General features: G+C 44.1%; 1 protein-coding gene across 2 annotated transcripts in view; it reads left to right on the forward strand.

Annotated features, from left to right (window-relative positions):
• The window catches only part of SMPD3 (sphingomyelin phosphodiesterase 3), a 95,722-nt gene that overhangs the window by 36,498 nt on the left and 35,287 nt on the right, over nucleotides 1–23,937 (forward strand). The gene's annotated exons all lie outside the window — the stretch shown is intronic.

Below are 23,937 nucleotides of genomic sequence, written 5' to 3' on the forward strand. Positions count from 1 at the left end.
ATGTTTATATATTCAGTACATTGAGTCAATATGATACTCACCATCAAATGCACCATTAGTACAATATCACACTATCCAAAAGCCTGTAGTTCTTGACTCTGCATTCCATCTGGTCCAATCTTTACTCAGCATGGGACATCCAGAAGCAGAGCATGTCCTACAGATGACCACTCAAACTCTGTGGCCCAATAAAGAGAACACCTCGCTCCAACCCCCAGGTAAATGGTTCCACACTGTAAAAGCTGCTCTGATTCCTAAGGTTCAACTCAAATCCTGTTGTTGTCTTCCTTCAAGTCATTTCTGACTTACAGTGGTGCTAAGATGAAGCTATCAAGGGGTTTTCTGGGGCTGAGAGGACATGACTTACCCAAGGTCAACCAGTGGACTTCCATGGCTGAGCAAGGAATCAGATCCTGATCTCCAGAGTCATAGTCCAACTACACCATCCTGGCTCTTGACAAAAATCTACCCTGCCATAGTTTTTTGTGGGTTTTTCAGGCTATGGGACCATATTCTAGAAGAGTTTATTCCTGACGTTTCACCTGCATCTGAAGATGCCAGCCACAGATGCAGGTGAAAAGTCAGGAATAAACTCCTCTAGAACATGGCCACATTGCCTGAAAAACCCACAAAAAACTATGGATGCCGGCCATGAAAGCCTTCGACTTCACAGACCCTGCCATAATTCGAGGTCAGTAGAACCATCCCTCCCTCGAGGCAGAAGAGAACAAGACTTTGCCCACTTCTGTATGACAGCCCTTTCAGTGTTGAAGAATGCGCTTAATGAATGAATCAATCAATTGTGTTTGTATTATTCAAGAAATCAATCGGTTAGTAGCATTTATAATTCCACGCTGCTGCTAGGACAGCTCTTGCTTTCTAGTTTTCAGTCTAAAAAGCCATTGGAGGCTGCCTCCTGCCATATGATTAAAATCAGTCCAAGGCCTGCCTAAATAAAAAAAGGTTTTAAAAGGTGGAAAGAGAACAGGGTGGGGGCTAAAAAGACCTTCTGTGAAGGGGAGTTCCACATTCTGGAAGCAGATATTAAATCCCATGTCCTATGCCTGTGAAGCTGGTGGGACCAAGAGAAAGCTCCCCTCGAAGATCTTAGATCTTAGAACCTGGGGCAACAAGGTCACAACCTTCAAATATGGTCCTAGGATACACATATTGGCCATGGCCTGCAGGATTCCCTGGTTCAATGGAATGGCTGATGGCTGCAAGGATGGTGTTGTTGTCGTTGTGTGCCTTCAAGGCATTTCTGATTTATGGCAACCCTAAAGTGAACCTGTCACTGGGGTTTCTGGGGTTGAGAGCTTGTGACCACCCACAGTCACCCAGTGGGTTTCTATGGCCAACCGGGGAATCGAACCCTGATCTTTGGTGTCCTAGTCCAATATTTAAACCACTACACCATGTGCATTCTCACAAGGAAGATGGTGAGCTTGAAAAACTTATTGCCTGGGATGCTCGATTATAGGCATGATGTGAGAAAGTATACCATGTGGCATCCAATTTTTCAGCGAAGAGGATAGTGTTGCAATCCTAGCATTCTTGCTTAGGCTTTTAACTGTATTTTATTGACCTTTATGTCATCGTGTTTAATCTCCTGTAACTTTGGGTGTTGCATTTCAGAATATATGGTTTTCATTAGAGAATCTTGACTCTTGGGGAAAGTGTGCGGAATAATACAAGATTGTTCCTTGCAAAGTGAGAATGTTGGTGCATAGAGACAGGATCACCACCATTTTGGGGAAGAGGTGCACATGTCCCCTGCTTTCGTCTCCCTCTCCTTTCTGTCCAGAACATGCAAAACTGTGATTTGCAACCTGTGTCAGTGAAGGACGCCAGGCTCTTTGCGAAGGAACAAATCTGACTAGCTTGTAGCATTTGACCTTTAAAGAAACTGATTTTCCTCAATTTCCTGACCAAGGCACTGAAGGAAGCCTTACCCAGAGAAGCAAGCCTCCCGTGAGAGTAATAGGGAGGGAGGAATTAAAATAAAAATCATTAATAATGCACATTGCCTGAATTAAGGCAGCTGGCCCATTCCTTATGCAGTGTTTGAATTAGTATAATCTCATTTCCCCTTATTTCCTGTGGAGTCTTTGTTAAATCCTATTTCGTTGTTGCATGAGGTTAGGCCTTTTTAAGCCTGTTTTCTTTCCAGGAAGAGAAGGAGAAGATATAGTAATGACACATGGAAGGAGTTGACAAAATAGTTTTTTGTGGGTTTTGGGGGCTATGTGGTCATGTTTATTCCTGACGTTTCGCCAGCATCTGTGGCTGGCATCTTCAGAGAATGCTGGCATGGAAGTGAGTGGGATACTGTATATAGTCTGACCCTGGGGAGGGAGAAGTGATTTTCATGTACCCTGGGAACCCATGTATCCAGGGTCACACAGTGTGTGTGTGTGTGTACACACACACACACACACACACACACACACACACACACAATTCTCTTCCATGCCAGCATTCTCTGAAGATGCCAGCCACAGATGCAGGCGAAACATCAGGAATAAAGACTTCTAGAACATGGCCACATAACCCCCCCCCCCCAAAACCCCCACAAAAAACTATTGATGCCAGCCATGAAAGCCTTCGACTTCACAAGTTGGCAAAATCTCTCCCCACCGAAGTTATGGGATATTTTGAATTTTGTTGTGGTTATGTGCCTTCATGTCAGCTCTGGCGTATGATGACCCTATCCTAGGATTTCTTGGTAGAATTTCTTCAGATCAGGTTGGACATTGCCTTCCTTTTAGGCTGAGAGAGAGTGACTTGGTCAAGGTAACCCATGGCTTCCATGGATAGGTTTCCATGGCTAGGAGGGATTCAAACACTGATCTTCTGGAGCCCTAGTCCAACACACAAACCACTACGTCACCCTGGTTCCTAGAGAGGTGGTGGGATCTCCTCCTCTGGATATTTTCACAAAGATACTAGACAGCTGCCTGTTGCTGGAGATGTTCTACCTGGAGATCTGGCTAGCCCATGATTCTATCCCCAGAAGGCAAAATATAGGTGGATTTGCTACTGCCTACAACGTACAACTTGCTCTTTCCCAAGTCCCTAAATAAGTACCGTTAACAAACTCAAGGAGTCTGTGCCTTGAAAGAATGATTAAATCACTAAAAATGAGCACCTGCCCACTCCTTGTCTTTAGGTAGGTTATTAACCTCCCCCTCTTTTGTTCATTTACATTTTTTCAAAAGGTTAGAATGGCAAAAAGTGCTTTGTTTCTGTCTGAAGCACTTGCTGTTAGGTGAACTGCTTCTCCTCTAGGTCTTTCCTTTGCATACTGAGTTGCCTTCCTTGCTCATACCTGAATTGCATTGATACAGGTTTGGCATACTTGTCATTCCAGCTGCTTAGCAATTAGAGAAGGGTGACTGAGGAAGTCAGTCGTTGCCATGCAGCCACTATGGATAGATTAAAGGAGAAGTTTGGGTTGCGGCAGCTTAGTGGTTAAGATGCCAGGTTTCATGATCGGAGGATCAGAAGGTTGGCAGTTTGAAGGCCGAGGGCCACATAGTGGGGTGAGCTCCCTTCACTAGTTTCAGCTTCTGCCAACCTAGCAGTTTGAAAGCAAGCAAATGCAAGTAGATACATAGGTACCACTTTGGTGGGACGGTAACCACGTTCAGTGCAATCTTGACCACTGGAGTAGTCCTCGGACAACGGTGGATCTTCGCCTTTGTAATAGAGATGAGCACTGTCCCTTACAGTTGGTTACGACTAGACTTTCATGTCAAGGGACTACCTTTACCTTTAAGGTCGAAGTACTGCAGTCTGTTCCCCAGTTGTGGCTCTGAAAGGTTTATTTGCATGGGAGGTTAACTACATATTCATGCCTTCCAACTGTCCTGATCTGACATGGATAGCCCTGATTAATCCTTTGACCTCCTACTTTTCCAACTGGCACAGTGCATGCATAACTATATGACCTTAATATCGAATAAATGAAGCAACTTTTCCCCCTGAAAAGCCCGGAGCATCACAGGGAATGACCAACTGGATTCAGGCTAAAAACTGTTGCCTGACAGTAGAGCCAGTCCAGATGCCTCTCCTCTCCTTGCATCCTGACACTCCACCCTTTCTCCAAATACCAGCTTGCCAAAAAAGCCCTTTTCATTTGCATGTACCTGGCCCTGGCACAACGTGGAAAGAATCCTAGGACTGTTTAAAGAACTGAAGCGCCAACCATTCATTCAGGCAGCGGTTCCCATGCCAACCATGTTCCCTCCGGGATGCTATGTGTGAGAGAGACAAATGCCACGGAATTAAAACCAAGCATGCTTAAGGATCGGGAGACCTTTTCCATTGGGGGTACTTTTCTTCCGTGTGTTTCCAAAGTTGATTTTGATTTGCATGTGAGTGTTTGGGCAAATTGTCCTTTGGCCCTTTCCTCCTTGTGTTACGGCAATGACTGAAGACTTCAGTCTGTAGGTGCACATAGGTCTAATCTGCATTGCAGAAGTAATGCGGTTTGACACTGCTTGAACTGTCATGGCTCCATCCGATGGATTTGCGGCACCAGAGCCCTCCGACAAATAAGGATAAATATCTCACAAAAATACCAATCCTAGAATACCATAGCAGTTAAAACACTGTTAAACTGCATTATAGCAGATTACACCAGGTCAAATAAGATTTGTTCAGAGGAGGTTTGCCATTGCCATCCTCTGAGGCTGAGACGGTGTGACTTGCCCAATGGCCAAGCTGGGATTCAAACCCTAGCATCCTAGTCCAACACTCAAACCGCTACGCCACGTTGGCCCCCATTCTTTTCCAACAAGTCTATAGGTATTGGTAAGCTTTGGATCCAGAACGAAGGTAAATCACAGAAGACGATCATCTTCCAACCTTATACCCTCCATGGTTCCAAGTGGGCCAGTTGACCGAATCAGACCGGCATGATCAATTTTTGTTCTCTGCGCCTCCGTCTCGTCAAACGGGAAACGAACTTTGTAGTCTGGTTGTGCAAGAAGCGCGGTGTGTCAGAATTAACACATCGCGTTGCCTGGAAGCGGAAATTAACCACCTGATCGAATGCGTGCCTTATAAATATTGAATCTCCCTGCCTTCTAAATATAGAAAGCGTATTAAAGCATCTCGCTAATAAGCAGATGGCCTCTCTTCTTTCCCATTTGCCATCTTTATCCACTCCAGTCCCCTCTGCTATGATTTTAGGAGGAAAAACTCATCACTTGACCTTTTTTCCTCTCTCTAGTTGCATTATTTTGCTGGAAGAGGAGAAAGCCAGGGATGTGCAAATATGTCTGTCTCTTTTTTGCTGTATGTTTAAAAATCCCACTGGCACTCCCAGTCCCATAATGAATTGTGATGGGATTTGGAGTTTTCCCTCCTACCTACTTTGAAATCTGTGCATATGTTTGAGCATTCCACCCAATGCATAGATTTTGGTACGCAATTTTAAAAAGTATACATTTATATGCAGTTTTCCTCGCTCACTAAAGCATATTCATGCTGTTTTCAGCCATAGGCATATTAGGTTATGTGCATTTTCTAAAAGTAGGCGTTGGCCTGATACAGACAGGCCAAAATAAAGCTGTTTCGGGTCTCTTTGGAGGTATGCTATTTAAATGATGCATGGGTCCTAAGAGTCCGGAAGCTGCGCCAAAGCTGCGCTCCAGTGCTTAGGAATGGAGTGTGGCTTTGGTGTGACCTCCGGACTCTTAGGACCCATGCATCATTTAAACAGCATACCTCCAAAGAGACCTGAAGCAGCTTTATTTTGGCCTGTCTGTAATGGGCCATAGTTTTGTGAACATCCGTGTCTTTGCCAGAAAGCGTCACATTGCAAGCCTCAAAATATACAGATTCCCCAGACCCACTAATTATATGCCTCCATAAATAACAACCAAAATGCACTTTTACTTTAATTTGGGTTGTGTCTACGTTGCAGAATTAATGTAGTTTGACACCTCTTTAACTGCTATGACTCAATGATGGGATTTGCAGTTTTTTGAGCTATTTAGCCTTCTCTGTCAAAGGGTTCTGGTGCCACAATAAACTACAAATCCCAGGATTCCATAGCAGGAAGCCATGATAGTTACAGTGACATCAAATTGCATTAATTCTGCAGTGAGGTGGCAGCCTTGGTATCCTTTTATGGTATATTTTATTATGCATGGAAATGAATCATTCCTTCGGAAGCCTAAGAAATGTTCTCTTTTCAGTCCTTTCCAACCAGCTTCCTTATCTTGATCATATGGTAAGGATATTACCAGACTTTTTATTTTCCTGACCTATTGTAACATTTATGTTTATTACTTTATTATTACTTTATTTATTGTGAAGGCGAAGGCTTTCATGGCTGGTGTCCATAGTTTTTTTTGGTGGGTTTTTGGGGCTATGTGGCCATGTTCTAGAAGAGTTTATTCCTGACGTTTTACCAGCATCTGTGGCTGGCATCGTATGACTATTTTCATAGGGAACTTCAAAGCCAATACCAGGTTTCTTTTCCATCCCTCAGCAGGCAGTGGTGCCTCGCATTTGCATCTGGCACCTCTCCTAGTGTGTTAGCAGCTTAATCCGATTGCGGTGAGCCGATTTTTTAAAATATGCACCCGGAATTGGATTGCATATTGAAGACGATATTGATGGGTCAGAAGTGGAGTGGGGGAATGCATATTGAAGGGCACGCATGCTGTCGCACAACTCTAGTGATGGCTCATTGAAACGGCAATAGAGAAATGAAATCAAAAAAGGGCCTGAGACCAGAGGTGGCCACTAAGAATATATTTAATGTTTTAAATAGTTATATCCTTTGTGCATCGCTTTGTGCGTCCTGGTTGGGAGCAAGTGGGAGGGAAAAGAGAGAGTCCTGCCCTTCCCAGTAGGTTCAAGCAAAAGCAAACTGCTGCAACATCTCCTGAGTTGTGTGTTGTTCTTCATTAATGCCTTCTCCCATCTAACTATAACCAGCTAAGAATATATTTGATGTTTTAAGTAGCTATATCCTTTGTACATCACTTTGTGCATCCTGGAGAGGAGCAAAAAAGAGAGTCTTGCCCTTCCCAGTAGGCGCAAACAAAAGTAAACTGCTGCAACCTCTCCTAACTTGTCTGTTGTCTTTCCTTAAGGACTTCTCCCATCTTGACTGCAGTCTGATATTGCTTGGCCACCTGTGTGCCCTGGTTGTCATCTGCAAACTGTTGGATGGCTATGCCGTTCCATCCAGGCAGATCAGAAAACCTAAGGGTTTTTATCTAGTCTCAGCACACACGGCTGGCGGATTGCGCCTGGCTTAGTGGGAGACAGGTTGTTCAAGGCCCCCGCTGAGCGAAATTAAGATAAGAGAAGGTTGTTCCATCACAGAAAAATGATCACCGTTCTTTTCCTTTGTTGCCTCAGCTCCAAAGCCGGCTTGCCTTCCAGTGGCGCTCTGATTGTGTTGTTTCTTGTCAAGGTTTCCGACCATCTCTCGGCTGGAAGCTGAAAGCTTTTGATCAATACGGTGCAGAAATCTGCTGGCTGACTCCTTGCCAAAAAACAGCCCATGATGAGCACTGGTGACTGAAATATTTAGCAGCTGGGTCTTGTCTGTAAATCACTTGGAAAGGGTGGCGAAGAGATATATATAAATGTTTAATGATTGCTGGTGAAAGGATGAGGTGGGGATTCGAACTGTAGCCACCAAAGATTAGTTATCGCCACCTTTCCATTTATTCTTGGAGCCTAAGGAAATGGCGCATTCCCCCGTTCCTTAAGGACTGGGGTGCTTCTGTGGCTAGAAACCTCAATATCGGATGCTGAGGATCACTAGTTCTGCATGCATACCTTCCAACATTTCGCAGATGTAAACCATGATGTGTGTGGCCAAGAGTCCTCTTGAGAAAGAGCGAGTTGTAAGATGTGGGTGGTAGTAAATCTCTATTCCTATATTCTGGGGATAGAATAATTGACCCCCTGAGTCCTACCTGCTCAGTCCAGGATCTCCAGCTAGAACATCCCCCACAAGGAGCAGTCCATCCTCTGTTTGAATACATCCGGAGAACAAGGTCCCACCATCTCTCTAAGCAATTGGTTCCATTGCAAGACCACTCTCACTCTCAAGAAATTCCTTCTAATGTTCAATCCAAATCTGTCCTCCTGTAACTTAAAACCATTAAACCTGGTCTTACCTTCTGGGGCAGCAGAGAATAAACCTACCCTCTTCTCTTTAAGACAGCCTTTGAGGTATTTGAAGAGTGTGATCATATTCACCAAGACCCTTAACCAAGCTGAACATGCTAAGGTTCTTCAGCTTTTCCTCATGTTTCGTTCTCCATGCTTCTTATCCATGTTGGCCTTCTCTGAACCTATTTCAACTTCTCTATTTGTTGTTTGTTGTGAAAATCCTCATCAGTCCAGGATTCTTCTCATCAGAGATTCTCACCATTCAGAAACATTGGAGGGTTTTTCCACCATGTTTTCAGTACAGTTGGCCCGACTTTTGTGGATTTGATGGTTGCATTAATCTGTTCTTCCTAGGAATCTCTAGGTTCTCCTGTGCAACTCTATAGCCACCTTTCACCAGATGTTGCACTATAGAGGACATAGAGATTCCTAGAGAGAACACTTCTCTAGGCATTTGTAGGTCCTCCAGCATAGTTCTATGGTCAGCTTCCAGCAGATGTTGACCACAGAGTTGTGCTGGAGGACCTAGAGGTTCCTGGAAAGGTGTTATTTCAGGTTAAAAAGACAGTGTTTTTTATTTGCGGTTTTCCACCTTCCTGTGCCCCTAACCCCCGCGAATGTGGAGGGCTCACTCTATTTTCAAATACCCCTTCCATCCCTAGGATGGTGTTGCAGCTGTTAAAGAGGTACAAAACTAAAGTAAGTGTATAGTGCAAACACGTATTAAGTTACTCCATTTGTTCCTCTTCTCCTGGGCACTTGAATGCCCATGGAGTTGTTGTGGTGGTAAAGGTGGCATGTATAGCATGGGGTAGAGACAGAAGTATATCTGCTTGGTGGAACTTTATGCTCCCAACATGTAGGTTCTTGGTCAAGATTTGTGTTCACATCTCGCTCCATCCCTCTCTCTGTCTTACTCCCAGTCTTTCTTTTCCCCGCATGTGGACCAGCCATTGTAAGACCCAATAAAATTGGGTGGATTGCAAGGTTTGTTTACCTTGCGGTGACATTTCCCTGTGAAACATTTATATTCCAGATCTCAAGTGCAAAAACAAGAGCAGAAACTGCATACATCCCATGGTGCACTTAGCAGCCTTTCTGCGCTGAGCTCTTAAAACATAATAGTAAGTACAGGACTTTAAAAATATGTATTGAGCAAAGCTTTGGATTTTTAAAAATCATTATTAGCTCCCCTGTATAATTTAGCCCCAGTGAACAAGTTTCTCTTGTAGCTGAAGAACCAAAAGTGGCCTCAGCTTGGGAGGAAGTATTTGTGCTTTTACTGGATGCATTTCACATTAGTTTAAAGCAGCAACTGGGAATGGTGTGCATGTGTAGGTATCTATGTGCATAGTAGCCATGCTATGGTACCAACAGTGCGGGTTTTATTTTGAATCCAGTGTGTAGCCCAGAACCACAAATCCCTCGACACCAACAGTGCCAAATAATGGCAAGGTTTTATGTAAAAATAAATCCAAATGACATGCCAGTGTTGCCTTCTTAAGCACTAATAATCGGCATAGGACTGGCACTGTAACAATAAAGGCATTTAACTAAAAGAACAGCGTGCGTTGCTAATATTAAAATACTTAGGCTGGAGAATGTTGATCTTAATGTTACTCCTATAAGAAAATATTACTGAGCCAGAAAGGAGTAGTCTTTGGGGTGGGCAGGAGGAATTGCTTATAAAAGGCATGCATTTTCTCCCATTTAAAGAGATTAAGGAACAACAGCAGAACTAGAAAGAGATAAAATGTGCCATCTTGCAGTCCAGACTGAAGGTGCATTTCTAGTGTGGAAATAATGCAGTTTGATACTACTTTGGATGCTGTAGCTCTAATGGAAACTTGGGATTTGTAGTTTGGCCAGGGTCTTTCACCTTCTCTGCCAAAGCATGCTGATGACTCACAACAACTGCAGAATCCCAGGATTCTGTAGGCTGGAGCCAGGGCAGTTAAAGTGGTGTCCAATTGCATTATTCCTACCTTGTAGATGCACCCTGAGTTCACATTTAGACCTTTATACGTGCATCAGGTAATCCAGGCCAGGACTCAAATCCAAAACTCAAGAATATGGAACATCAGTTCACCAGTTCAAAAATTAGTCTGTAAAACCAGTACGGAAAGAGGTCTTTTTGCACCGTTGAGACTAGCCACCTTCTTCCTTTCAGCTAGTCTCAAAGGTGCTACAAGATCTCTTTGCATGTCAGTTCACCAAGTCAATGTTGTTCCTGAGCATTACTTCTTTAACAGAAAATTTGGTACCGGAGGCAGAAATCGCACGGGAAGAAAAGATAGAGGAGGAGGAGGAGAACAATTCAACATGTTCCTGCACACTTTTTATTCATAACTAACAATATGCAAATGTCAAATGAAACAACCAGGTCTTGCATAAGATCAGCCTTGCATAAGTTAGCAAAGACATTTTGACCTTTCTAGAGATCAGTGAAGAAGAGGCTTCTTCTAAAATACATCCAAGGACATTTTTCCTTTCTTTCACCAGCCTCTAGTTTCCTTATGATTTTCATTTTGGTGGCTGGTAGCCATAGTGGTTTGAGCATTGGAGGCCAGGGTTCGATTCCCAGCTCGGCCATGAAAATCTCAGCTTCAGGGGAAGATTTAGTTGTGTTAGTCTGTAAAGTCAGTATATAAAGGAATCTTGTAGCACCTTTGCGACTAAATGACAGAAAGAAGTTGGCAGCATGAGCTTTTGTAGACTGAAGTCTACTTCCTTGGATGCATTTGTTGCTTAAGCAGTTTGTCGGCTCATTTACTAAGTCAGTTGAAATCATAACTTTTGAATTCTTATTTTAGGCTAGAGGTTGAGAAAGTCTTGACTATGCGGCCTTGAATGACCCCGCATGAGAAGGACTCATCTGGCTACTATTGAGGTTCTTGGTCAAACAGCCAAGCCTTTTAAAGGCCAGGGTCCAAGCTTGGACCTTGCGGTTGGTTATTTGCAAAGGCTAGACTCTCCATTGCCATCATGTGAAGATTTGTGGTGTAGCTGTCTTAGTTTGTGGGTAAATGCTGGCATGGTTTCCGTATGTGTCTTGGATGTATGATTTGGCAGTATAGGTATACCGCATTGAAACATACCTCATTGAAACCAAGTGAGCCTGATTTAGAGGTCTGGGCATAAAGGTATATAGAAATGATTGAGGCAAGGGAAGACTCCAGTTCTTATTCTGGGAAGCTAGAAAATGCCAGGATTTTAAACTTGCAATTTTTCAAGCTTCCCAAATGAACAGCCAATTCATACCCTCTTTCCTCCTGAGAACAGCTCGCATGAGCTCAATGCATGAACCATGTAATGGGAAGAATCCATAACTCAGTAATATATTCTTTGTGTGCAGAAGATCTCATGTTCAGTTCCCAATGCATCCACTTAAGACGGTGTGAACCGGAGTTAATTCCCAACTCGTGTAACCAGTGCTTGGGAAATTTTCTTTTTTAACTAAGTCCCCGAATTTCCCCTGTTGGTATTTTTTAATGTCAGTTCCATTCCCCTCAAGGACTCTGGCTTTTGGCAACTGGCTAATAGTGGCATCCTTAATGCCATCCTTAACTGGAACGTTGTCAAACTAGGCTTCAAGCTTGAAGGGCAACATCACTTAGCATGGTAATACCACGGCAAGTTAAGTGAAAACATAGCTCAAAAATTGTGTCGTTTGAAAGGGCCTCTGCTGGACATTCAGGGCTTCCCATCACTGTGTCATTTTCTTCATGTCCAGCTCATATATTTCTTCTCGACTTGGGTCTCACTTTGCTCTTCCTTCCTCTTTTATTGCTAAGCCTTAGAAGTCCCTTTGCCGAGGGCCTTGGTATTTGACAAGGATGCACACTCTTCCTATCGCAGGGACATTTCCCCCCGCGATAAGCCAGCAATTTTGCTTTTCCCTTCTGGCGGCAGACTCTGCAACAAACTTCTCAAAGGACATAAGCTCTTCCATTTCAGGCATGGAGATATATTGCTTTCTCTGGCTGGCAATCCCAGCTGCGAACAAACAGCTGTCTGGAATATTTTTCACAAAGCTCCTCTCTTCCTTCCCAAAACTCCTCTGTTTTCCCACAGGACCCTGTTACTTAGTTTTTGCATTGTCATTTGTCTTATATACAAGATCCCCTTTTGATAACATAAATCATGCTCTTACTCACTCTTCTTATTGCAGACCAAAGAACGGGCTGTTTTGGCAAATGTTGGGGAGGGGATGTTGCTGGAAGGAACACCGAATAGCAACTAAAAGTAACAAGCCAGAAGGGTAGAAGGGGTGCTCCTGTCCATAATAATAGGAATTCCTAAATTTACATCTGTAAAAGTAATTCGCAAAAAGAGGCAGGACGAGATGCTGCTCCACATCTTCTCCTTGTTCTTGACATGCCTCTGAAACGTTCTGCAGTGCAGATGGTGTTCGGCACATCATGCTCAGCTGGTTTGTGGCTCTGCATATCTTTCACTCCCTTCCATCCAGAAGCTGCTTCTCTGTTTTAATGGGGAGGAGATGCTGCTTTGTACTGAGCAGCAGGCATTTTCTGAAAACCCAACACTGGGACCACAGTGAATTTAAATTTGTTCCCCGTTATATGCTCTACTAAAAGCCGAGATACTTTCCTCTGAATGATGGGTTTTTGTTGCTGCTGTTGTTGTGCAAGGCATGGTCCAAATGCATTTCTGATGTGAACAGTCCGGATGACATCCAGCACGTTCAGCACCAGAACTGGGGTTATAATACCCTTAGCAACAAATTTTAAAAACTTAATTCTTACTCTACCCTAAAGAACCACATCATGGCTCAAGCCCTGTCCAGATCAAGAGCCATTTCTCACTTCAATCTTGGGAAAACCATGCTGAGTAAAAAATTTAATGCAACCTTGGTGCGGTGGGGGTGGGGGGGGGAGGATCATTACTTTGCTAGCAGTTACAAAAACAGCACGCGAGAGCTTAGAAATTCAAATTTAGTCGCCAGGAATGAAACACGACAGCTGAGGGGGCGGCAGGGGGTGGCGAAATAAATGGCAAATGTTTTTATTTCTTGCTTCTATTTCTTTCTTTCTTTATTGGAATGACTCTTCCCTTTCCATTACTAAAGGGCAAAATGAGAAAATGAGAAAGAGACTGAGAGAGAGAGAGAGAGAGAGAGAGAGAGAGAGAAGTCTCTCTGTATGTAGCACATGCCCTCCAAGAAAATCAGTCATTAATGCGGCTGATGGAAAGTGACACATGAAACTCTCATGGTCTGTGATGGCCTCCAGGTCTTATAACGTAGGGGTGTCATTGTGTTAGACGTGCCGAATGGTAATTTGGAGCAGCATTTCCTCTCTGGTGCCATCTTGACTACAATTCCCATTCCCCTGGCCTGCATGATAGATGGGGGAAATGGGAGCTATAGTCAGGGGCTAGTTTCAGAGTGTGCATCTCCAAGAAGGACTAAAGCCACTCTAAAATAGTGTCTCATATTTGCTGTTGTTAACAACCTTCAAGGCAACCTCGACTTATGGCGATCCTGTGGATCAGACATCTCCAAGATCCCCTATCCTCCACTGCTCTGCTTAAGTTTTGTAGATTCATGCTCATGACAGCCATAATTGAGACTACCTATCTAACATGTGGCACTGACATGCGATTGTCTTCTCTTTCTACTACCCTAAACCTTTCCTAGCATTATTGTCTTTTCCAATGAGCCATGCCTTCTTACGATGTGGCCAAGTATGACAGCCTCCATTGGATCATCTTGGCTTTTCGGAGCATTTTAGGCTTGATCTGTCCAAGGACCCATTTGTTTGTTTTTTGAGCTCTCTGTGTATCCCCAGCACTCTCCTCCAGCACCAGAAAAAGAAAACCAACTCATTTGAGTTGTAGTGCTGCCTCCCATTTCCATCCCAGACAGGCAATCCAGAAGGACAGCATGGTTGAAGGTACTGAAAGCCACTGAGGTGTACACAAGAACCAACAAGGACACACTCTTCCTAGTGTAAGTCATCCACCAAGGTGACCAAAGCTGTCCATGCCATAACCAAGCCTGACACCAGATTGAAATGGATCTAGATAATGTGAAGTCAAAGACTTTCATGACCAACATCCATAGTATTTTTTGGGTGTTGGGGGGCTACGTGGCCATGTTCTAGAAGAGTTTATTCCTGACATTTCACCAGCATCTATGGTTTTGTCATCTTCAGAGAATTATCTGAAGATGCCAGCCACAGATGCAGGCAAAACATCAGCCATCAGCGGACACAGCCATGATGTGGCAACAGGAATCAGAAGTCAGTAACTTGGCATTCTATAGATGTTTGGGACTGTAATTCCCACCTTCCATTAGTCATGGAGTTGTCTGAAAAGTAGCGGGTACCCATTTATCTATCGGAGCATACTCTGCATTTGGTGATTAAAGTCTACGTCTGGTTCTATCTGGTTACCAGCTACAGCTTCTATGGGTATTATCCAGAATTCATTGCAAATGCTCTTTAGGAATTGGACAGCAGCCCCCAGCCCCTGAAGCCATGTATTTCCATTGCTGTGGCTGAATTAGGTCAGCTTCCGTCCCCGAGGAGGTTGCAGTCACGTCATTGTGAGGCTGGATGCTCAAAACGGCAACACGAAATCCACATTTCCTGATCACAGATGCAAAGGGAAGAAAGTTTAACTGCTGGATGGGGAGTGCCAGTTATATAGAGGCCAGTGAATTAAAACAATGCTATTTGCGGTGTTTGTTTGTTCCTCGGGGGCTGGGATAAAAATAGCTGGGCCTCCATTCATGCTACTTTGCCAGTCTGTTTGGTTTTTGCTTCTCTCCAAGAGGTTTCATGCATTACTTTGTTTGCATCAACAGGAGAGTGCCAGATGGCTTTTAAAACCACACACCACCCTAGCGTGTCACAGGATGCTAACAACAAAAATAATCAGTTGGGACATAGTTCGCACAGTAACAGACTTGGCTTGGATGTGTATCCAGTTGCAAAAAGATGGAACCTTTGATCACTGGATCTGTTCATTGAAAAATGGATTTTGATTCCTTCAAGACAATGTTATTTAAGGAAACAGTAGTTACTCAGAGAGAGTGAAAACAAGGGGAGAGAGTGGCAGAGTGGTTTGAGTCTTAGATTAGGACTCTGAGCAATGGCACTCTAACGGCTTAGGGAGCAGGGGATGTTTAGCTTGGAGAAGAGAAGGTTAAGAGGTGATATGATAGCCCTGTGTAAATATTTGAAGGGATGTCATAGTGAGGAGGGAGCAAGCTTGTTTTCTGCTGCTCCAGAGAATAGTACCCGGAACAATGGATGCAAGCTCCAGGAATAGAGATTCCACCTTAACATTAGGAGGAACTTTTTGACAGTAAGAGCTGTTCGACAGTGGAACACACTCTTTTGGAGATTTTGGTGGAGTCTCCTTCTTTGGAGGTCTGTAAACAGAGGTTGGATGACCATCTGTCAGGGATGCTTTGATTGAGAGTTCCTGCGTGGCAGAATGGGGTTGTACTGGATGGCCCTTGGGATCTCTTCCAACTCTATCATTCTATGATTTGAACTTTGCAGAGGCGGAGGTTGTAGTGGCACCGCACTTATGGTTCAAGGCATTATTCACATAGCTTTGCAAACCTTCTCTCTTGGTTCTCTCCAGAGCACCAGTTTAGGTGCTCTTATAGCCTTTTGATATAAAGCGGTCTCCTTCCCCTCCACCGCTGAATATCGAATCAGGAAAGCTTGGGTTTGCTGAAGATAAGAGGAGAAGAAAAAGCAAGTTGCTTTCATCCTGCCTGGTCACTGGGGGGAAAGGAATGGCAAACGCTGCCCCCAGGGCTTCATGACGGATGAGTAAATGAACACGTCCGGGGAGGCAAATACTTTATTTCTAAAGCAAATATGATAATTTTTAGAGGCCAATTTGTTGCCTTTGGGGGCTTGAGTTGCAGGGTTTTTATTTTACTTTACCTTTTCTGTAATGCTGGCGGGTGAACAATGACAGTCTAGTGGAGCGAGGACTTGCCGTTAATCAAAAAGAAGATTTTGATTAGCAGCAGCATTGATAATGTTCGGCACAGTATTGCTGGAGGGAGAGAGAGATTAATATTACCAGAAATAATATATTGTTGCAAGCCATCTTTATTATTCTGCAATGATTTTCCCTCCTACCTTCTACCTTACCAAGCATCAGTGTGTTTCCTAGTGAAGCATGTCTTCTCATTGTATGTCCGAAGTACAACAGTCTCTGCTTACTCATCTTGGCTTCTAGGGAGATTTCAGGCTTGGTTTGCTCTTGGACCCACTGATTTGTCTTTTTAGCTGCTGTATCCGTAGAACTCTTCTCCAGCCCCACATCGCAAATGAATTGATTTTCTTCCTATCTGTTTGCTTAACTGTTCAGCTTTCACATCTGTACATGGTAAGTGGGAATACCATGGCTTGAACGATGCGAACTTTAGTGTTCAGTGCTATATGTTTGCATGTTTGAATCTTGTCTAATCCTTTCATAGTCGCCTTTCCAAACCCAGGCTTCTGATCTCTTAACTGCAGTCTCCACTTTGGACGGAGCCTAAGGTGTGAGAAACCTTGAACGATTTCAATGTTTTCATTCTCTCCTTTAAAGTTATGTAAATTGTCTGTGGTCATTGTTTTTGTTTCCTTAATGTTCAGCTGTAACTTGACTTTCGCATTTGGTTCCTTTTTTCAGTAATCATTCTAGGTCTTTGCTAATTTCTGATAGTAGTACGGTGTCGTCTGCATACCATAAATTGTTACTGTTCCTTCTTCCAGTTTTCATACTTCTTTCCTCTGAGTCTAATCCTATTTTATGTAAGATATGTTAAGTATACAAGTTCAACAGATAGGGTGATAAAATGCATCCTTGGCTTACCAAGGGTGATAGGTGAATCTGTGAACTTGAGTCTATCCCATGTTCAACGTTTTTCCCCATCTGTGCATGATAAAATTTGGGCATTTGAGTTAAGTCTTATTTAAACCCAACAAACAATATGGAAGACAACTCTTACCCACCCTTCATCAAAATGCATTTTAAAATGCACCTTTTGGAGAGCAAATGGGCTTTGAAATGTGCAAAGTGGATTTAGGAAAGTACCTTCGGAGGGCGATGGGTTTTTACATGGAAATAGGTTTAAAGTAGAATTTCCATGTAGATTTTTAAACAGCAAGAGATTGTAGATTGGTGTGGAAACTGACTGAAGCATGCAGAAATTCAGTGGCCTAGAGAAAGAGACCATTCCTCCATTCCTGCATGCGGTTTATTCGCCAAAGGTTGCAGAATTCACAAGTAATCATGCATGTGCCGCTGTTGCTTGCATTTGCAGGAAAAGGCTACAGCTGACATATGGGTGTTGGTTGCCTTAGCAACTGTCATCAGGCCTCCTCCTTGGATTGCCTTCCATAAATAAGGCTCACTCTGGCATAAAACTGGATGTAACATTACAGCCGCAACAGGAGCTACACAGACAGGTGACTAAGGAGAAACTGGGCAAGCCACAGATGCCCCTGTGCATGGAATGGGCCACTGCTGTCCAGCATTCAGTATCTTGCAACCCTGCATCAGACCAGCAAGGCATCTCTGCTATTTAGTTATAGTATTGGTCATGGGTCCATCCTAGAGAATCCTGGGATTTGTCCTTTGGTGAAGCACTTAGAATTCTCTGATGGAAAGCTCAGCTCCAGGCCCCTGAACTGCCACAATAAAGCTCTCAAGTAGAGAAATCTAAATTCCTCGTTGTTGCTGATGATGGTGATGATGATGTGTGCTTTCCAGTAATTTCCAATGTATAGCAACCCTAAGGTGAATCTATCACAAACTGCAAATGCTGGGATACTTATGGAATGAGCACAGCACTTACAGTGGGATCAAATTGCTGGAGCTGTGCAGTGTGGATCTCCTACAAGACCTCCCCAGATAGTTCCATGGTTTGTTTCTGAAAACAAGCCTGGTTGGTTTCATGCATCCCCCCCCCCCCGACACATGCAAGTTCATTAATGAACGAACATTATAATAAAGGCCTATCTGAGGGATAGAATAGGCAAGAATGCTGCAATGCACTTCTGGCACACCTGGTGCCACATCTGACACATTGGGCAGTTCTGATGTGCATTGGGCACTTCTAATGGACATTGAGCCAATGCATATGAATGCACATTGCGTATGGATACATATGCATCTGTGGCTATGCATTCATGTGCACACCAGGGCCAAGATCCTACAATGCACAACATATTGTAAGAATTCCTCAGACAGAATGATACTATAGCTTTCAACCTACCTCTATGGAGAACTCATAGTTTTGCTGCAGTGACTCTTGAATAGTCATTCTGTGGCTGATGGAGAGCAGAGTGATATTCAGAAGCTGCATCTTCACTGCAGAAATAATGCAGTTTGACACTGTTTTAACTGTCATGGCTCAGTGCTATGGAATTCTGGGATTTGTAGTCTTGTGAGACATTTAGCCTTCTCTGTCAGAGAGCTCTGGTGCCACTGCAGGCAACAAATCCCAGGATTCCACAGCATGGAGACAGGACAGTTAAAGCAATGTCAAACTGCATTAATTCTGCAGTACAGACGCAGACAGAGATGTGTCTGGCTATTCCCCATAGCCAGATGTGGACTGACAATGCCTTCCACTGATATCTGTCAGGGTTTTAGTGTGTGGTGTCATTGGTTTGTGTCTGGTCATGGGACAGAACCAGACATTTCTTCTATACCCATGCTCTTTACCAGTCACTAAATGGCAGATTGGGGTGATAGCACAGAAAACCCATGGCTTCTGGAGTACCTTTTACCACTAAGGGGGGTGGAAGAGAATATCAGCCCCCCACACCACTAAAGAAAAAGACACGCAAAAGTATTAGGTGGATGTACGCATGCATACGTCACTAACAGGATGCCAGCTGTGGCGCATTGTTTCAGCTGCACAGTGTTGCCATTCACCGTAAGGATGGTGCGGCACAACTGATGTTTAACTCTGCATGTTGAGATTTCTGCTTTTATGAGGGGGAAACGAAAGCTAAAAATGAAATGAGGGTGGGAGTGCTGGCTTTTTTGCTGTCACAAAGGGCTGAAAATTCTCACTGAGGTTGACCTGGTAAAGAAAAATAGCCACCCTTTCCCTCTGAAAATGAGAAAATCAGTGAATATTTTATACATCCCAGCCGAAAGCTTCTATCAAGGGGGTGGGAGGAGAGTCCAGCTCTTGTTCAGGGTGAGCAAACCTCTTGCCAGAGTTGAAGAGAGAAAGAGAGCGATGCAAATTAGCCTGAATGACGAGTGCAATGCAATGGCTGTGCTTTCACTCTGCTGTCTCGGCTTTTGTATCAACGCCGGACGCAGCGTGGCGTAATTCTGTAAGTGAAAGTCAATGAATAGAGCTTTAATGGGTTGGAGTTGGGTGGAACATTGTGCTGTTGTGATTGAAAGCAGGCATTTGAATGCACTCGCAGGAGCCTCTACCGAGGCAGAACTGCTAGGTGTCAGATTTTGAACGCAGGGTCCAAAGTGCTGAACCCTACCTTGCAAATTAGTTCGGCACCATGGAGAGCTCCTTTAAAGCTGAGGGTGGCTGCTGTGTGAAAGTGACCTATTACAGTTTGGAGAAATGCCTTCACGGTTCATTGTCGATTATCCAAGCTTGCAAATAGGCAGGCAGATGAGGACAGGTTCGCGTGGCCCTTGTATAAGGTGGCAAAATCAAAGTTTGCTTTGGGAATATATAATATTTTCAAGCTATGGATGCTTGAATCCGTGGATAAAAAAATCATGGATATGGAGGGCTGATGATATCAGGTGGACAGACTGGAGAAGCACCTGTATCAGGTTTGCCCACCAAAGTCTACCTCTCCTGGAACGGCCAGTTATCTGAGCCGGTCCAGGAATGGCCCCAGAGCCCCATGTTGCCACAGGCCATACTTTACCCGCCTCTGATCCGAGATCTGAGGTCTTAACTCTTGGTTCTTTGTGCTTTATGCTAGAGGCTATCACAATACCAAATAGCAATAAATTCCACATCTTCAGTATTCAGACCTGGTGAAACAATTCCACATGGGGCTGAGGGATCGTAACTTGGAACATCTTCCTCCTCACCATACAATGTGAAGAAACCTTGTACTTCATTGGCCCATTTATTTGATTCTGAGTCTTATTAAAATGTGTGCGCTTTTTAAAAAACGTGCATTTTCTCAAAGAGAAGGTACTGTCCCCAGGGAATTGACTATTGGATTAATAATGCTGCTCCCCAAGTGAGATGCGGACTGAGCGCCGGTTTAATCACACACATTACTCTCATGCCTAGCACAGGCTCAGCAGTTTGGAGAAATGCTTTCATGACTCACCGTAGATTATCCAAACTTGCAAATAGGCAGGCAGATGAGGACGAGTTCACGTGGCCCTTGTCCTCGCTATGGCCTAATCTGCATTGCAAAAAAATAATACTGTTTCTGGCTGGAGTGAACTCACCACCTTTCCATCGGAAATTTATGGCAACAATCCCAGGCGCTTAACATAGGCTCAACGCTTGGAATAGTTTCTCTAAAGTGTGGACTCAAACCTGGAGCAGGTTCATCACCCCACCCACATGGCTATTACCATAATTGTAATTTTATCAATGCAATTTGTGAGCCACCTTGGGTCCCTTTCTGGGAGAAAGGTGGCATAAAATTGAATGAATTAAATAAATAAATTCATTTCTGACTTGTGGCAAACCTATCGCAGGGTTTTCTGAGACTGGAGAGTGTATGACTTGCCTAAGGTCACCCAGTGGGTTTCCATGGCCAAGCGTGTATCCAAACCTTGGTCTCTAGAGTTGTAATACAATGAGCTCAAACCGCTACACCAAGATGGCTCCTAAGGCACAAGCGAGGAGACACTTCAGCAGTTTGCTTTTCCCTGCGCTTACTGGGAAGGGTGAGATTCCACAGCCTCTTCATCTGTCTCTTACTGAATTAACTGAGGGCAAACTACTTTCATACTTTGAATTCTGTTTGCAGCAACTGAAGTAAGCTGAGGATAAAGGGGGACAGTGAGAGGAAGAGAGAGAAGCTGGGACTTTTTAAAAGCAGCTGGGAAAGTGGGATGGCAGAGGATTAGCCAAGATTGTCCCTGCCAAATTGGGACTAGTGGAAGGTATGAGTATTGTGCTACTTTTTGTAGTTGTTAACTGCCCTTGGGTCGATCTCGACCCATGGTGACTCTATGGATGAGACATCTCCAAGACTCCCTGTCCTCCACTGTTCTGCTCAGTTCCTGTAGATTCATACCTGTGACCTGCTTTATAGAGTCCATCCATTGAACATGCAGCCTTCCTCTCTTTCTACTTCCCTCCACCTTTCCTAGCATTATTGTTTTTCCCAGTGAGTTGTGCCAATGAGTTTTCATGATGTGTCTGCAGTACAATAGCTTCAGTTTGGTCATCTTGGCTTCCAGGGAGATTTCTGGCTTGATCTGCTCTAGGACCCATTTGTTTGTCATCTTGGCCATCCATGGCATCCTCAGCACTCTTCTCCTGCCCCATATCTGAAATGCATTGATTTTCTTCCTATCTTCATTCTTAACTGTCCATCTATCCATCCATGATAACAGGGAATACAATGGCTTGTATGGTTCTAACTTTTGTGCTCAGTTGTATATCTTGGCATTTTAATGTCTTTTCTAGGTCTTTCATAGTCACCTTCCCCATTCCTAATCTTCTGATTTCCTGGCTGTGTTCTCTATTTCTGTGCTGTACCTGGTTGACATAGGATCTCAGCCATAGAGTTGTACGTCTCTGCACTCCAACCATCTCTGCAAAGCCTTCCTTACAAGCCCCGCAACGGGATGCCTTATAAGTTACACAAGTTGGGAGGAGGACTATGCAGGTTTGATTTTGATTCCAGCTTTCCTCCCACCCACCCCAGCGGAAAGTCCATCAAGTTCGCTGTTGCTTCTGCTTTTTGCCGAGGGAGCCATCGAGAGCCATTCGCGGGAGGAAAGATTTTAATCTGAATTCTTCGGCGTGAGATAATCAGCCACTAAAGCACATTAAGACGGATGCTCCCGCCTCACCCTGTGTAATTTTTTTCTACCTTTTTTTGCTTCTCGGTGTTTTATCGCACCCTGCCGATGCCAGATTTTTAATTTTTTTTAATGGAGTGGGTAGGAATTGCCATGGAGACAAGGTCTGAGTGACAGCGGCGGCAGAATCACTCGGTGTACTGTGTGATTTAATTGAAGTCATCAAGCCAGGAAGAGCGACATCTGAGCCAAGTTACGTTATTGGTTGCTAATCAGTTTTCTGGGCAAATTAGATGCCACATTTCTCCACCCACTGCGGTCTAATAAGACGAGGATCCATGACCGAATCCAAATTGGTTCCTGAAAAATTGTCTCTGCTTTAGGCCTTGGGGCTGCTTTTTCCTGCCCTGGTTGTGCAAGAGTCCGTTCACAAGCGCAGTGCCATGATTCCACTTTAATTGTGGTTTGTAGTGTTTGGAGAGCAGGGTTCAACCCCCAGCTTGACCAAGGAAACCCATTGGGTGACCTTAGGCAAGTCATACACTCTCAGCCTCAGGATGGCAATGGCAATGACAAACCCCCTCTGGACAAATCTTGCCAAGAAAACTCCATGATAGGGTTGCCTTAGGGTTGCCGTAAGTCAAAAAGGACTTGAAGGCACACAACAACAACAGCAACAGCTTGAGAAGGCTGCAATGTATCCTGTAGATCAGTGAGGGAAAGGTGGCCCATAGATCATGTGTTATGCCAACTCCCTCTCTATGGCCCCAAAGTCCATTTTTCCTCTGTATCTGTCCATCCTTTGGATAAGATGTATTTGCAGAGCACAGGCCCATACTTTGTAACTGTCCCAGATCTCTCTGGAACCGTACTGATATTTAAGCTCATTCGTCTACAATTGCCCTTTTTATCCTCTTTTATATCTTGTTATACAGGCTAAAAGCTGGCCACCTAGGGAAAACAGAATTTGGTTGCTAATAAGGCAATATCACACTACACTTTTATAGCATAGTTATTCCACTTTAACTGCTTTGCCTGCCTCCTGTGGAATTCTGGGATTTGTAGTTTAGCAAGGCCTAAGAGCTCCACGGCTGAGAACAATGAATGCCCCTTCCTAGACTACAAATCCCACAATTCCACAGGAGGCAGTTAAAGTGGAATAATGGTGCTATAACAGTCTAGTGTGATATGGTCCAGAATTACGTAAAGTGTTAATGCTGCATGGGTTTGATTATTTTTCCTCCACCGTCCAGAAAAAACACCTCTCACCGTAGTTGCGTTGGAGAACAGCAACCAGCATTATATAAATGGTACCAGTTGATCCATGTGCATTAATTCAATTGGCTTCTTCTGAGATTAATCCCTGTATGCGCCGCAGGAGCGGCCAAGAGCGAACTGGTCAGTGGGTACAGTTCATCTCAAATGTCGCATGAGCTCACCTGCAAATCACTGTCGGAATAATAATAATAATAATAATAGGTTTTATTTATATACCGCCCAATCACTGGGAATCCGAGCGGTTTACAATAGAGGGGATAACAGACAGTTCCCTGCCCACAGGCTTACAATCTAAAAGACACGACACAAAAGGAGAAGGGAATGGTGAGGGAGGGAGGGAATCAGGTCCAGCATTCTTCTCTCCCTCTGAGGCCTGGACCAAGGCAGATGGACCGGAGGAAGGGCTCTTCTTCTTCAGGCTAGCCCCTGATGGTACTGGGCCAGCCTTCTCTCTCCCTCAGAGGCCGAAAGATGACAGTTAGGGAGGGAGGAGCCTCCTTCTTCAGGCTAGCCCCTGATGGAACTGGGCCAGCCTTC

This window comes from Sceloporus occidentalis, unplaced genomic scaffold (assembly GCF_023333645.1).
Source record: "Sceloporus occidentalis isolate IW3139 unplaced genomic scaffold, rSceOcc1.0.p SCAF_10, whole genome shotgun sequence".
Taxonomy (NCBI): domain Eukaryota; kingdom Metazoa; phylum Chordata; class Lepidosauria; order Squamata; family Phrynosomatidae; genus Sceloporus; species Sceloporus occidentalis.